Here is a 15288-nt window from a genome sequence, read left to right as displayed (position 1 = left end):
TTAATTAAGTCCCACACAAATGACAAATTAACCCTTTTTACTTAAAATGATCTTAAAAATATGTCCAAGTAATTGCAAAAGTGTCATTTCTATTACAAGTCATTGATTATACATAATCAATGGTTCTGATAGATTTCTCGCACTTCTCGTTGTAATTTCATTTCTCTCTTGAACCATCTCATATATATATATATATATATATATATATATATAAACTTCTTTCTTTCTATAATTGTCACCGTTGACTTCTAAACTTTCCACTCCGCCATGCTTTGTTGACTTCATTAGACCAATTATGTGCATATATTTCTTATGTATATTGGCACTTTCTTTCACATCACTCACTTGTTAAGATCTGCATCATGTCACAAAAAGTGGTATTACTTTGGTTAAGTCAATATAGAATGAATAATTATCCTTAAATCCATACTATGATTACTACTTACAATATTATCCTCAAATCCAATGATTTTTTCTTGTATAGCTCCGCATCATTGCTGCTCCATTAAACAAATCCATATTCCACACCATGAACTACAGTCGATCACAAGAAACAATCAGGAACAAAGAATAATCTTATTGTTTGTTTGCTCTACAGTCTACACTATTATACTAAATTGAACATCAGCGAAGACAAATCGCTCCTATACGTCAACACTTTCAAACAGCTTTATTCTAACAGTACCACTTATTCCCAAAATATTGAATTATGACTTCAACATAGGTACTATTTGTCCATTTTAATCTCATTTTTACCTTCTTATGCGTGAAATAATTCTGTTACAGAAATATTTATATAACTTAAGCAAATGCGTAGGGTTTTCAGTAATGTCTACAGTCTACGTTACCGACACTCGTGATATATTTACTATCTCTCTCTTGAACGAGTTCCACATAGCCAGCTATATCTACAAATGATAACGTCTCATTGGTCCCGGTAGTAATGATGTGATCATAAATTCATAATGTGTGTAATATAAGCAACTTTAGAAACCATATAACTTGTTCTTATATAAATTAATCTGCCAAATATAGATCCTACACGATATGATTTTATTGATAAAAATGTTTATAAAGACGTAGGATCTCCATGCCGTATTTATTATTCATTGATCAGGCATCAAATCAGATCAATAACTGCAGGCTTTTTACTTTAGCTCTAAGTTTCTAACTAAAGGAATGATCTATACTTGGAATAATATTGTACGTTTCAGGGTTTATTTGTGGAAAAATATCATCACCTTAGGTAACCTATAAGTAACGTAAGTTAAATTAAAAACATTCCATGTGATAATGACTATCAAATGTTAACAATGATTCCGAAAATATTATCAATTAAACGTACATGATCTTTCCTTAAAATGACCAGAATGATTACGAAGGGAAAACTCATTTGTACTAGTATATAAAGGGTACCTTACACAGATTAATGTACACCTCTCAATTATAACAAAATTAGTAGTAACAACAGTAATCCATGGGTTTGTCCGTACCAATTCCTTATGTCCTTCTAATCGTTGGGTTGTTTGTGTGTCAAGTAACATCACGAACTCTAAACGATGCAGTCATATCAGAGAAGCATGATCTCTGGATGGCTGAACATGGTCGTGTATACGATACATATGCAGAGAAGGAAATGCGCCTCGAAATATTCAGGAAAAATGTCGAATTCATAGAGTCATTCAACTCGTTCGGAGATCGTTCATTCAAGCTGGCTATTAACCAATTTGCGGACCTGACGAAGGACGAAGTCAAGGCCTATCATGGGCACAAAGATCCCCATGATTTGAAGTTTCCTCTATCAACATCTTTTAAATATGAAAATGTGAGTGAAGTGCCAGATAGTTTGGACTAGAGGGAGGAAGGTGCGGTCACACAAGTCAAGCAACAATTTGGATGTGGTAAGTCTGATCAACAAAAAATTTAGAAAAAATCTTGTTTTTATTTAATTCGTGTAATGTGTTTAACAGGAAATTGTTGGGCGTTTTCGACAATCTCTGCTGTCGAAGGAATTACTTACATTACAACAGGCAAACTATTGTCACTATCCGAGCAGCAGCTTGTAGGTTGTAACCGGAATGGAAGTGGAGGATGTCTAGGAGGATTTAAAGAAAATGCCTTTGATTATATTGCTAAAACTGGGATAAATACCGAATCCGGCTACCCCTACAATGCAGCTAATGAATCATGCAACACGGTTAACGAGGCAGTTCGGGCAACCACCATCAGTGGTTATGAAATGGTATCAACCAACAATGAAACAGCACTGCTGATAGCTGTCTCCAAACAACCGGTATCTGTGTCAATAGATGCATATTGTGAGGAATTCGGGTACTACTCAAGCGGTGTTTTAACAACACATTGTGGAACAAATTTAACACATGATGTTACAATAGTCGGGTATGGAACACATGAGGGCATAAAGTATAGGTTAGTGAAGAACTCGTGGGGCCCTGGTTGGGGTCATAATGGTTTTGGAATGATTCAGCGGGATGTGGATTTTCCGGAAGGAATGTGTGGAATTGCCATGCGAGCATCTTACCCGACAGCTTAATCGTCTGTAAATTATATACGCTCAAGTGTCACCAACGGCCCTGACAACTTTGTAGTGAACTAATATGAACATTGAGTTCTTAGTTAAGATCAAACTGGCAATGTAGTTTAGTAACTTATTATTCCAAGAAAGCTAGAATTATATTACTAGTTGTCTTATTATGTTTTACTTTTGAGTATGTAATAAAAGTTACATTACTTGTGAAGAGGTAGGTCCCAGCAAAGTCCAGTTGGACCCGCAAGACAAACCTTGAAAAGGTACGTCTGATCAAAAACCAACTGGTTCAACAGGACCCACCATGCTCAGAGAGATAAAGACCTTACACGCATTAAGTCAGCTGTTCCCGCAGGAAAGCCTCCCTTGGTACAGTACCCTACCTGTTCCCGCAGCTGTGGGTACATACCAAGAAGGAAGGCTACCCGCACTAACGGTAAGGCTACACGCATAAGGCACTAACTCTTACACTTCAGCAATGTCACCTGAGGAAGGAATGAGCAAGGCGGGAATACTCCCGCCCAAATGAGCCAGTCCGTACGCTTCTGGAAGATCTTTTGTACTATACCTGCCAAGGTATGGACAAAATAGACAAGATCTGACCAAAGCAGCCCATGAACCAATCACAGGGTGACAGCTCACCAACAACAATACGAGGAGGAGCACGCTCTAGTACAAAATGTCACTATCAGCCGCTGCCTACCCACCAACTCCCATCGTGGCACGTACACAGCCCATGGTTGGTGAAAAAGGAATATTATACAGCTGGCCATGTCACTATCAGCCGCTGCCTACTCACCAACTCCCATCGTGGCACGTGCGTAGCCTGTAGTTGGTGGAAAAGGAATATTATACAGCTGGCCGTACCTGCTTGGAAACCTACCTTCGGCTATAAATACTCCAACACCTTGGAACGGTATCATTATCTTATATCATCTGATATTAACTTATCTTCTCTCTAGCTATTTCTCTCAATATACACTTATATTCAGAGCAATCTAGTCTGATTCTCACGCCGGAGGGTGGTCACAAGGAGGAACCCCCCCCCCCCTTCTCAGTGACGAGCTCACGGTGTCTGTTTTGCATGTCAAGAAGAATAACCATCTTTGTCGGACCTAACCCTCGTGGGAAACATCTACTTAACCCTAAGATTATCCGTAATCTGCCGGGGTCATCTAGTTTTTCTTCATTGGCGCCATCCGTGCATTAAGCTAGAACTTAATCTTCCTTTTTTCAGTTTTTTCAAACTTCTGGAAAGATGGTTAACGTTACTCCGATGCCAAAGCCACCGGGTAACCAAGAAACTCCGGTAACCACAACCCCAGCCACTGGGAGGAACACCAGCCAGTATACGAATGTTACGAACACTACCCCGGTTACCCAAGCCGGGGAAAGTGCAGTAAACAATCTTCCCCTGAGATTCATCGATACCCAGGTGGAAAAACAGACGAGGATCCCCCGCCAAACATTAGACCAAGTTAAAGCTTGGGCGGGGGCACGTCAAAGAGAATTCCAAGCCGAGTTGGATGAACGTTTACGTTCACTCCAACAGGCCAATGACGAGTTCAGAAACACTCGACAACAGCTCAACATGAGTAATGAGTGCGAGTATGATGAAGATTGGGATGAATCTGACAGTGACGCAAACCCGCGCCATATGGCGAAAGGGAAGCGTAAACAAGCAGATTTCCACCAGAGAAGAAATTTTAGAGAAACCTTTAAACCAAAAAACGCGGGTGGAAACCCACGTGACTTCTCTAAAACCTTCAGACCAACTGTTGCAAATGCGGGAACGTCCAAATTTGCAAGGGACATTGCGGAAGTAATTGCCCCGAAAAGTGCCAAACAGATGTCCAACATAGGCACCTATGATGGCATATCTGACCCAGACGATCATTTGAACAGATTCATAGCGGGGGCAACCGTCAGCAATTGGACGGAACCCACGTGGTGTTACATGTTCCAAATGACGCTTGTTGGGGCAGCCAGAGCATGGTTTGACCGTCTACCGGTCCACCACATCTACGATTGGGCAGACTTCCAGCAGAAGTTCAGCCAACACTTCAGTCAACAAAGAAAGTATACCGAAGAGCAATGGACGATCCTCAACTGCATCCGAGAGGAAGATGAGTCTTTACTAGACTTCATCACGCGCTTCAATTCAAAGAAGCTAAGTCTGGGCACTATTAGCGGAGATCTTGTTCGCGCTGCTTTCATCCAGGGCGCGGAAGACCCAGAGCTCATCCGCACCTTGACTGGTAAAGATGGCATGCCATCCACGTGGGATGCCATCATGACAGCAGTTAAACGCTTCGCGGAAACGGAAAAGCAACTGGGTAGAGATCTTCCCCAGAGCACAAACCTCTACACTCAGAAAACAAGAGAAAACAACGTCCTTACCGCCCGACAAAACAAAAGAGGAAGCTTGGTATTTGGCAGTCAAGGGTAAACTTTGACACCTCATCTGGCTCGCACCCTCGGTTAGGCGGAAGGGATAACATGCAGTCATCGAACCGGAACTCCAGATGGACGCCACTCACCAAAAGCGTCACCGAGATATTTGCCACTGAGAGGCTCCCATGGCCAGAGGCTCCAATAATCCGACAGCGTCTAAACGCTGATCAAAGCAAATCCTGTGACTTCCACAGGACAAAAGGCCACACCACGGAGGAATGCGTATCCTTGAAGGACGTCGTCGAAGCATTCATCAGAGATGGGAAACTCACACACCTCGTGGCGTAATGGACGCTAAGCAGGCTAATGCGTGTAGAACCCCAGTTGGGGAAAACACGGATGAAACTGCAGCTTCAATGTTGGAGACTACATACTGCGTAAACAACGAGATTCCGAACCAGGCGCATATCGGCTCGAAAGGCTCGATAACACCCCCATCCCAAGAACATGGAAGGGAGCTAAATTACACAGGCTGCATGTAGATCAATTCCAAACTTGTAAAGAAAAGGCCTAGAGCCACTTCTAATGGAAATGATTCTCCTTATCACATTGACGCTGATAGTCTTACATTTACTTATGATCTGACCACACTGATATGCCGGTATTCACCGCATAAATAAGTGGGAAAGTAAGTCGTTGCGTGTGGAATGCGGCAAAACCCGCATAAACACAAAAAACGGTAAAAATTTCTAAGGAAAAGATGAGAAAAACCTTCACGCAGGTCAGTTATAGGCGAAGTTTGGTCATCCCACTAAATGAAAGTGACGGTCCTACCCGCACAATCATGATAGAGGAAACTGAAAATTAACCTATCGACAACCACGCATCGAAAGGTTAACTTATTCAAAACACTTAGAAAATTTCTAAAAAGATGAGGAAAACCTTCACGCAGGTCAGTTATAGGTGAAGTTTGGTCATCCTAAGTGAAAGTGACGGTCCTACCCGCACAATCATGATAGAGGAAACTGAACATTAACCTATTGACAACCACGCATCGAAAGGTTAACTTATTCAAAACACTTAGAAAATTTCTAAAAAGATGAGGAAAACCTTCACGCATGTCAGTTATAGGTGAAGTTTGGTCATCCTAAAGGAAAGCGACGGTCCTACCCGCACAATCATGATAGAGGAAACTGAACACTAACCTATTGACAACCACGCGTCGAAAGGTTAACTTATTCAAAACACTTGGAAAATTGCTAAATTAAACTATAATATGCATGAGCAAGTCATATAACGTTTATAAAGCAAGTCATTAACTGAAAGTGACGGTCCCACCCGCACAAACATTTATATTTCATAAAAAATTCAAACATTACAAGAATGGCCAGGTATCTACCCGCCTACAGAAATGTAAATCTATCCTAACGGTGGGAAGGGATCTCAAGGTTTAAACTTCAGGACCACTCCCTCCAAACCCACTTGAACCCGCACCATCAGTTGGCTGTGGCGGTTCAAGGAAAGCTTTGAGAATAGCTAGCCCATCATCAGCAGCAGCAATCTCGTTCACCTTCTCCACCACCGGATGCGGGAAGGCAGTGTATTGGTTCACGGCTTGATCGTAGGCAGCTTTAGTGTCTACATCATGCAAAGGAAAGTTGGAAGGCGGAATGCCCTTCTCAGCAAATCCTAGACCAAGCAGAAAACCAGCTTTCTCCCAATCCTCATGAGAAGCGTTGAGGGCTGCACTCATAGCATCGTCATATGATGTGTTCGTAACAATCCGATGCACAACCTACAAAATAAAAATATATGTATCAAAAACTTTTCTAAGTATAAAGAAAAGCGTAAATAAATTATGAACTACGCATACCTGCGACAACGCTTCTCGTAGAAGCCATTCCTTGGTGATCAGAGCTTCTTGGAGGGCAGCTTGAGCTTGATCACGGGTGCGTTCGGCTTCATTTTTGTTAAGGTTGGCAAACAACACATCCTTAGCAGCAGCCTCTTCAACACCCTTCAGTTTACGCTCAGTGCGGTCAAGCATACCCTTCTGATCCAGGAGCTCTTGGAGCTTCTTGGCATCTTCTAACGCCAAAGCATCATGAGCCTGCTGGAGCTTTTTTAATTTGGCTTTAAGCTCTTCGTTTTCAGTGCGCAGAGGCTCAGCAAAGGCTTCAGCTTTGGTGGCCCTCTCGGTCGCGTTCCGCGCAGTTTCCTTGGCCAATCTAAGCTGTTCGTTAACAGCTTGGGTAGTCTTGGAACGGGCCTCATGCCTGGCCTGAACCTCGACCTCAAGGCCCTTGTAGGCCTTCTCCTTCTCTGCAGCAGTAGCAGCAAGCCTCCTATTCTCCTCCCGCAATGCCCGCGCCTGAGCCACTTCCAGGCTACGCGCCGTCTTTAACTTGTCGTTTTCACGACAAAGCAACTCGACGCGCGACTGCATCCGAGCAAGGAGAATTCGGAGCTTATTGGTTAGCCTACCCTCCTGGTAGCTAGCCATTGCCTCCCCCAACGCACCGCTTGGGGCGGCATGGCGCGCCCATTCGACGCAATCCACAGCCGTTCGAAGGGTTGTTCCCCGGCGGATGTTCCACCGTGGAACATACACCTCATTGGAATCCGAAACTGCAAAAACAAAAAACAGTTAGGAAAAAATGATAAAAATAGATAATAGGCCAAAATAACCCCACGCACCTGTAGGGTCGACAACAGGCCGGTAGCCACCAAACCCATCGCCCGAACCTAAGGGATATCCATCCAAGAGGTCAGGGAGATGGGAAGGAGGCAAAGATTGGCTAGAAGCCCCAACCCTGAACATACCTGATGAACCGGCCATGGACGAGGTAGTCGCCGGTGCCGGAGGAGGCATGGTAGAAGCCGTCGCGGTAGAGACCATCGGAGGTGAACTCACTGGAGGTGAACTCACAACCGTGGCTGCCGCTGCGGAGGAGCCCGCAGAAAAAATCACCGCCGGCTCAGTGAAGGATGCAGTGAAGATGGCACTGACAGCCGGCGGAGATGACGTCACAATTGGAACAGTTGACTCAACGGGATGAGCAACTGAACCAACACTTGAAACAGGCGCAGCCGCCTGGGTCATCGCCTCGGATAGGTTGACCAAACCTACCGTCGTGGGTCCAGAACTGCTTCTTCCCGCACCACTTTGGAATGCAGTTGCATCCACTCCTGCATGAAAACAAAATATTATAAACAACGGCGGAAAGAAATGCGAGAAAGGTAAATAAAATTACACTTACGGGTTTTCTTAATCTTGAAAGTTCTGACGGGTGGGGATGAACCCGATGGAACTGGCCTCTTCACGCCAGTCACCGTCGTAGAACTTGGTTGCTCGGAGGTGACAGCTGTCTCAACCTCCGAAACAATTGTCTCACCACCACCAGGGTTCCCCGCCGCCTCCTCGCTTTCAGTCTCGGAGTCAGACTGATTTCCTAGGTCGACGGCGGAGGTAACCTTCGCCTTGCCCTTCACGGCGGCAGCTTTCTTCTTCCTCACGAAGAAAGGCCCATCTGCGGATTCCTCATCAAAAGATGACAAAATTAGAGGAACTCGAGCAGAAGTCTGAGCATGCAGAGGGCGAGGATTAAAGAATCCCTTACCTGGCCGCTTGGCGCTCAAAATCTCGTGGCCCGACGGGTAGACCTCCACGAATCTGTCCGCCGTCTGCTCCAAGATGGGCAACTCGTTCTCTATTCAAGATCACGAGTACCCAGCCGGGTGGGACCACCAGCCTCCCGCGGATGCAGAAGCGATTGTAAGTCATTCCCCTCTGAAACAAAAAGAAAAACAGTTAGAAGAAAAACCCTAAATCAGCACATAAGACAGAGCATACCGTAAGGAGTAGAGGTCAAACCGTATTCGAGGATGATGGGTACTTGCGGAGTCTCAGAACTGGCATCCTTCCATACCCGGCTCATCCCAAGCATCACCATCCCAGACTCCGCAAAGCGGTAAACCGGAGTCTGGATCTAGGAGATCTTGGCGAACCATTCCGCCTCTTGGTAATTGGAGGCGTGAAGGCTAGGGAGCGCCCTCCCGTTCTTGAAGGCTAGGGAACTGGCATCCTTCCATACCCGGCTCATCCCAAGCATCACCATCCCAGACTCCGCAAAGCGGTAAACCGGAGTCTGGATCTGGGAGATCTTGGCGAACCATTCCGCCTCTTGGTAATTGGAGGCGTGAAGGCTAGGGAGCGCCCTCCCGTTCTTGAAGGCTAGGGAACTGGCATCCTTCCATACCCGGCTCATCCCAAGCATCACCATCCCAAGCATCACCTCCCGTTCTTGAACGTCATCTCAATGGGGACGACGTGAGTGGAGATGTAGAAAAACTTCCGCTTCCAAGACCGAAGACTGCGCTCGGTAGCGCAGATCTTCAAACCCTTGATCCGAGTGACCAAGGTATACCAGCCCTGGATGCACCTCCAGGAGTAGAAGGTCATCAGGCGGTCGACACGGGGCTCGACGCCCAGAATGTGGCACACCCATTCAAAGTGGCGAACCTTAGCGATCGCCATCGGGTGCACCTCCGTCAAATGTACACCGTGTTTCTCCAGAACACGGTATACGAACTTCGTTAATGGGAATCTAAGATTCCCATATATGAAGAATGAGGCATAAACCCCTATCTTGCCCTTAGGGGCATCATACACCGTCTGGTGAGGCTCTGGAAACTCAGGCTCGTAGGGCTCGAGCATGAACTTCTTGACGATGTAGTGATACAAGTCAACAGAAAGAGTACACTGGCACTAGCCAGCAGTACTCTTATCGTCCTTATCAGACGTGGATGACGGATTCTCGAGGTATACATCGGACTCCTCGGCAGTAACCTCGGGATCATGAGTAGAAGACATTTTTGAGGTAAGAAAGAGAACGATTTCAGGAGAATGCTCGACGGAAAAGTTAGAGTATTCGCCGGAAATCGTTTAGAAGAAGAAGAGTGAAGTGAAGGTGTGAATTAAGATGCACCCTCTCCCCCTTTATATACTCATCGCAATGAATGCGATGAATTTAATGCGGAGGAGAGTGAAAGCGCAGGTGCAATGAAACTATGACACGTGGAAAACAGCTGTTGAAAGGACGCGTGCCGTAAAACTCGCGCCCACGCGCCCGAAAACTCGCGCCCACGCGCCTGGAAAAGCGTCTGGAATGACCATATACTGTCACGTCGCCATAACTTCCTGCACGTCCTGAAACCGTCAGAAGAAACCGTCAGGAGACGCCAACGTCACTTCACCCGTTTGGACTGTTCTTATCCTTTCACCAACTCTTCGAATTTCAAAAAGATTCAAAGATTCAAAAATAAGAGGGAATATACCCCCTTACCTTGGAAAGCGAGAAACCATAAGACGAGTGCGGGTACAGTATCAAGGCGAAACCCTTCACATACTTAGCACTTGCAGGGAATCGAAGCTAACAATACCTTGGGAAACAAGAAACCGTAAGACAAGTGCGGGTACAGTGTTAAGGCGAAACCCTTCACATACTTAGCACTTGCAGGGAATTGAAGCCAAGAAGGATCTTATGGACCATGCTTGCGGAAAGAGAAATAACACCTCCGCATGACGGGAACGTTGAGAATTAGATTGTTTGAAGCTTCAAGATGGAATTGGTAGTTTAACATAACTGATCACTATGTCCAAAACTACCAAAACCTCATGAAGAATCTATGCAAGTGAAACTCAACGCTCCCGATGTGCGAAGGGGTTAAACACCTACCCGCATCATAACCAATGATCAGGCAGAAAATTCGGGAATTTCTGCAAGTGACATTAGGAAAACTGCGGGAAGAATCCCCACGGAAAACCTTAAAAAACAAAAACCCTCTTTAAAACCCCTTGCTTAAAGTCCAAAAGTTCACCTCACTTATTAACAACTCATGAGAAGAACAATGGACTGGGGGGACTTGAAGAGATAGGTCCCAGCAAAGTCCAGTTGGACCCGCAAGACACACCTTGAAAATGTACGTCTGCGCAAAGACCAACTGGTTCCGCAGGACCTACCATGCTCAGAGAGATGAAGACCTTACACGCGGTAAGCCAGCTGTTCCCGCAGGAAAGCCTCCCTTGGTACAGTACCCTACCTGTTCCCGCAGCTGTGGGTACATACCAAGAAGGAAGGCTACCCGCACTAACGGTAAGGCTACACGCATAAGGCACTAACTCTTACACTTCAGCAATGTCACATGAGGAAGGAATGAGCAAGGCGGGAATACTCCCGCCCAAATGAGCCAGTCCGTACGCTTCTGGAAGATCTTTTGTACTATACCTGCCAAGGTATGGACAAAATAGACAAGATCTGACCAAAGCAGCCCATGAACCAATCACAGGGTGACAGCTCACCGACAACAGTACGAGGAGGAGCACGCTCTAGTACAATATGTCACTATCAGCCGCTGCCTACCCACCAACTCCCATCGTGGCACGTACACAGCCCATGGTTGGTGAAAAAGGAATATTATACAGCTGGCCATGTCACTATCAACCGCTGCCTACTCACCAACTCCCATCGTGGCACGTGCGTAGCCTGTAGTTGGTGGAAAAGGAATATTATACAGCTGGCCGTACCTGCTTGGAAACCTACCTTCGGCTATAAATACTCCAACACCTTGGAACGGTATCATTATCTTATATCATCTGATATTATCTTATATTCTATCTAGCTATTTCTCTCAATATACACTTATATTCAGAGCAATCTAGTCTGATTCTCACGCCGGAGGGTGGTCACAAGGAGGAACCCCCCCTTCTCAGTGACGAGCTCACGGTATCTGTTTTGTAGGTCAAGAAGAATAACCATCTTTGTCGGACCTAACCCTCGTGGGAAACATCTACTTAACCCTAAGATTATCCGTAATCTGTCCGGTCATCTAGTGTTTCTTCAACTTGAAATCAGATAATTACTGGCTATTGTTTTGCAATACTATACTTTGTAAAAATGCAAATATATTTATTATGTACTAATTATCACAATGATGTTGAAACTATAATCTCATTGTCTATAAACCTAATACAATATTTCTGTAACTTTTTTAACTTCTGCTAAAATGCATTTGTTAGAATTAGAACATATTTAAAACCATCCGGATCTTTCTTAAAAAGAACGAAAAACCAGACCTCGCTAATGTATTACAGTATTAAGGAAAAGACACAAATCATGGATTCTAGTCAAAACATTTTGATTTATTCTTTCCCTCCCAATCATAAGTAAAGTAGATATCATGTATTTAATGTGATTATTAATTTGCATCCCTTAGATTATTCCTCTGTTGTGTATTTATATGTGGTTTTGTTAATAGAAAAAATTTTCGATCTTTCACATAATCAATTCTTCACATGGTATCTTGAGCCATCATTAGTTTTTTTCTAATTAAAAAACATATTATCGCTTACATACCCGCAAAACACCCATTATATAAGCACACAAAAATGTTCTTTCCTTACATGGGCCCACCATACCCGCATGTGCCCTTATAGATGCAGGGGCAAACATACCTTATGCCGAGCCGTAGTCTCCGCTACGACTCAAATCTTTACGGGTGGTGTAAAAAAATATTTTGGTCGATTTTTGTGTATCGTTACGGCTGGAAAAAATAACGTTCCGGCTAAGATTTTAAGCCCAACTAATATATGTTTTAAACCCAATCAAAAGATAAAGCCCAAACAAAAACACCCATTAACCCAACCCAACCCACCCATTAACCCACCTTTCACAACAAAAAAAAAAAATCATACGCACCTTCAGTCTTCCACCCTCCCTGTAGCAGCGCAGAGCCAGCCACCAATCGCACAATGTAGCACCGCCGGCTCCACACCACGTCACCACCGCGGCCCCGAGATGTATCCGAATGATTTTACTAACAAAGAAAGAGGGTGTATTCTGGGTGATCTTATGACCTTTTATTACACTTTAAAGGAAGATGATAAATTTGTAAAACTTGGTGGAATGGGTGATCTTGCTCGTGTAATGGTGGAAACCGGAAAACACACAACTTTTCCTTTGGTTTATCGGATATTGAAGCTAGCATTGGTTTTACCGATTGCAACTGCAACCGTTGAAAGATGTTTCTCTAAAATGAAGCTTATCAAGACGGATTTGCGCAATCGAATGGGTAATGAGTATTTGAACAATGCTTTAGTTTGTGCGGTCGAAAGAGAAACGTTTGATAAAGTAGATGAAGAAGATGTAATGGCTCGGTTTCAAGCTATAAAAAACCGAAGAGCAGATATTTACAGTCCAACCTAGATCCGCCACTGTTGGTTCGTTAACCCGGTTAGTTTAAATTTATTTTTTGTCGTGTTCTTTATATTTGTTTCGTTAACATTGTATTAAATATGGGGAAAAAAATTTTGAACGCTCTGGCTCGATTTCGAGTCTAGATCCGCCACTGTATAGATGTGTATCTCAAACATGTGTGTGAGGCCCCAACACAAGACATTTGTATTTGTCCTACAAATGGGTGTCACCTAGGAACTTGCAAGCCGTGTTGCAGGCGGTCTTAGACCATGTGTAGTCATAACTCTCCACCTCCAGGCATTATGCGTCATGTGGCGCCCAGTCAGAGTTATGGTTTTTTACAAAAACAGGCTGTAGTCATAACTCTCCACCCCCAGGCATTATGCGCCACGTGGCGCCCAGTCATATTAATTTTATTTGTTTTTTTAAATACTAAATCATTTAAATAAATTAACATAAAATTAAAAAATACATTAAACTTCCAAATTAAAACTAAATAAAAAAAATACATCAAATTAAAAAAAATACATAAATAATACCAATAAAACTAAAACTTATTATATTTTTCTAAAATTTTCGCTCGTCGAGTGGCTTTTAGAGATTGGACTATCGGGTCGTCTTCGGTTAGCTCATTTGATAAAACCTCGATGTCTTTGTCCATTTCATTCCTTCTAAGTAGGTCGACGGCGTCCAAATTTACTTGAAGTCGTTGGGTTCCAAGGTCGTGTAAAGCTTGGAGTCGAGAGTTCATTTCTTTGAATTGACTTTCCAATTCAGGATTCGAACCCGTTGCCGACGACGAAGCGACCCCTTTCCCCTTTCCTTTGCCCTTGGTTCTTTTACCCCCCGACCGAGGCATCTCCGTAGTATTCACGGCATCGTTATCGCTTAAGTTGAAGTTTCGAGCGTCGGAACGGGGCGTGTCTGGATCAACCGAAGACGATGTTTTAGACTTTTTTTACGCGGACCACCTTCGGCTTCGGCTTCGGCATCCAACACCATGCCCCATTTTGGGTGAAACCTCAATAGGTCTTTCCAAATGCCAAAGTAGTTGAAGGCCCCCCGACCTTATGTTGATACTCTGTCAACGCGTTTTCCATGACTTCCGCGTCCGAGACACCGCTACTCCTATTTCGATTCATCCGAGAGAAAACCGTATGGAAAGCCAAGCATTTGGTGTTTATGTCGCCCCATTTCGACAGTAACGAATCTTTTTCTCGACGTGAGTCCCTGCCAAGCTCGTGGAACAACTCTTTAATTTTGTGCCAAAATACCCCCATTTTTTGATAGTTCGCTAAAAAAATAAAAACATTGCAAGTTTAATGTTTGTTATAAGAAATTTAAAAAAATATATATGTATTTTAAAAACCTACCGCATTTGGCATCTTCCGATATCGCGCACCAAACACGAGCACATAGTACGCACTCGTCGATACTCCACGCTATCACCGTCTTTTTAACCCGAGGTTCGCCGGCGGGCTTCTTTGCGTGTTTTCTCGGACGTCCGCGTTGGCTCGAACCGCCTACGGTGTCCGGGACGGGTTGTGTCTCCGGCACGAACTCGACCTCGGGTTGGGTCTCCGGGACGGGTTGGGAACCCGAACCGGCAAAAATGTTTGTCGTTGGGTTTTGGAAACCGGGCACCGCATTTGGCATAGAGTTTTGCAAAAATGCAATGTACGCAGCCATTTGCGGGTCAATCATATGCGGGACGGATACGGTTGGCGTCGGGGCGGTAAATTGGTTCGTTGTGGATTTTGGTTGCCTTGACGGGCATATTGACCGAAACTGAGAATATTTTGGTTGTTGTTCGGAAACATTTTGATAGAAATATTTGTGTAAAAGATATAATTGGTATAGAAGTGGGAGTAATGTGTTAAAAAAAATGAGTTTGGTTTGTTTTTATAGTATAAATTTAATTAATAGTTTTTTTTAAACCCAACGGTACACAACCCCAACGGTAACAATGTAACGGTCACTTTTTTTATGTTTGTGCCTTTTCTAGCGTTTTATATAAAACCCGTTTAAAAAAACATCAAAACGCTGGGGGGGGGGGCGCCCCAGCGTTATACTCCAAAACGCACGACTACG

At 44.1% G+C, this 15288-nt stretch overlaps 1 pseudogene; it reads left to right on the top strand.

Moving 5' to 3' along the window:
- The first annotated feature begins 1477 nt into the window (after window positions 1-1477).
- Window positions 1478-2554, top strand: LOC143586281 (senescence-specific cysteine protease SAG39 pseudogene; annotated as a pseudogene).
- Window positions 2555-15288: the final 12734 nt, after the last annotated feature.

This window comes from Bidens hawaiensis, unplaced genomic scaffold, assembly GCF_021521415.1.
Source record: "Bidens hawaiensis isolate Kalapana, Puna unplaced genomic scaffold, B.hawaiensis_p1.1 tig00034602_1, whole genome shotgun sequence".
NCBI lineage: Eukaryota > Viridiplantae > Streptophyta > Magnoliopsida > Asterales > Asteraceae > Bidens > Bidens hawaiensis.
This window is presented reverse-complemented; position numbering and strand designations above follow the sequence as displayed.